The sequence below is a fragment of the Pygoscelis adeliae genome, unplaced genomic scaffold (assembly GCF_000699105.1).
Source record: "Pygoscelis adeliae isolate BGI_AS28 unplaced genomic scaffold, ASM69910v1 Scaffold21, whole genome shotgun sequence".
Lineage (NCBI taxonomy): Eukaryota > Metazoa > Chordata > Aves > Sphenisciformes > Spheniscidae > Pygoscelis > Pygoscelis adeliae.
In genome coordinates this window covers 2,624,475-2,626,702 of record NW_008824243.1, presented here as the reverse complement: position 1 = coordinate 2,626,702, position 2,228 = coordinate 2,624,475, and positions in this window count along the sequence as shown.

Sequence of the window (2,228 nt, the reverse complement as noted above, 5' to 3'; positions counted from 1 at the left end):
AGTCATTATCCCACTCTACTCAGCACTTGTCAGGCCACACCTGGAATACTGTGTTCAGTTTTGGTCCCCGCTATACAAAAGAGATGTGGACAGGCTGGAGGGGGTCCAGAGAAGGGCCACAAAGATGATCAAAGGACTAGGAAGCCTGCCATATGAGGAAAGGCTGAGAGAACTGGGTTTGTTCATCCTTGAGAAAAGAAGGCTTAGGGGAGACCTTATCGCCATGTTCTAGTATTTAAAGGGTAGCTACAAAGAAGATGGAGACTCTCTTTTTACAAGGAGTCACATGGAAAAGACAAGGGGTAATGGGTACAAGTTACTCCTGGGGAGATTTCGATTGGACACGAGGACAATTTTTCACAATGAGAACAATCAGCCATTGGAATAATCTCCCCAGGGAAGTGGTGGATTCCCCAGCATTGGACACTTTTAAGATTCGACTGGACAGGGTGCTGGGCCATCTTGTCTAGACTGTGCTTGTGCCACAAAAGGTTGGACCAGATGATCGTTGAGGTCCCTTCCAACCTGGTATTCTATGATTCTATGATATGATACTCTCTTATTAATTGGCAGTAAGTTAAATTTATTTCCCCAAGTCAAGCCTGTTTTGCCCGTGACGGGAAGTGCTGAGTGATCTCCCTGTCCTTATCGCGACCCACAAGCCTTTTGCCTATTTTCTCTCCCCCTGCCCAGTTAAGGAGAGGGAGTGACAGAGTGGCTTGGTGGACATCTGGTGGCTAGCCAAGGTCAACCCACCACAATCACCTAGAAGCAATTTTTTTCTTAAATCTGTTGAATATTTTTCCAATAAAAAAAACAAAATAAACATTTTAATTCTAAAACTGTTCAATATAAAACCACACACCACCAGCTGCCTCCAGACCTCAGGCAAGTTGGTCAGACCCAATTCATGTAACACCAATTTTTCCCAACCACCCACAAGGATCAAGGCCTCAGTTCTCTAAGAACTGCACATATATACATAATAAACTCCCAAAGGATTTGCCATTTGCTATGAATATAAAGATATTATTGTGATTTTGGCTTTATTTTTTAGGGTTACTAATCTGGCCAGTTACAGTTATTGGCAGCACTCTCACTACTGATTTGTATACTCGTGTAAAAAATCATCAGCTGATTTTTAAACTATTGAAAACCAAAATGTATCCTAGTTGGTCTGGTAATTAGTACCTGGAGATGTTAAAAGTATTAAGACAAAAACCACATAAATATTTGATAAATATTTCCATTTAGTATCATGTTTTTCCCACCAGTAACTGAAAAGATACTATCCATATCTACTTCAGATAAGTATTTTTAACTGAGGAGGAACTGTTGTGAGCTCTGTGTTTTTGTACATCATGAAAAGACAAAGAAATTCCAGAACACTAGAAGGACAAATAAGTTATTAAAATATTTTTTAAAAGAGACTTGCATGAGCCTTGCTAAACCATGCAATATGACAGAACATCTTTCAAATAGTCTTTTTAGGTCACACCTAAAGAAATCTGACAACTTTTTGCCAAGAATTCTGATTGATAAAGCACATATATACTTTATACACAAAAATATACACATGTATTTATGAATAAATATGTATAAAGGTAGATCATAGAAATACATACAAATATACACACAAACTTCTGATGACTGAGTTGCTGTTTCATCCTTTTGAACTTTCAAAATACATTATAAAAATATATATTCTAAACTAGGTGACTGACAGATCTTATTGATGAGGAATTATTAAATGGACATTTAAAAAAATCTGAGTGCAGTATAAACTTAATGCTATCCCATTATCCAGGTCTTGTAAATATGAAATGACTGGTGATGACATTTCAAGATGAGACAAGAACTATGGTTTGAAAGTTTACGTGGGTTTCTGACATTATGATGCTTGAGGGTCTCAAACCAAAAATAATTAAATTACAGAAGTGCTCCATTAAATATTTAAAGGGTTTCAATGTTAGCATCTTAAACTGGTAAACTCCATGGTGCACACATGCATATATACACAAAGTCATAAGCAACCCAGAGCCATGTGCTAAAGAAACTAAAAATAACTTGTGTGCTCTCATAATTAATGAGATTTCTAATTCAAATGCAAAGTAATATGGGATACATTATTCAGTAACTACAAAGATATTAAATCAGTTCTTACACTGCACTGGACAAGTATCATAAACAAGATAAAGGAAACTATCATAGCACTGTAAACTATTTAG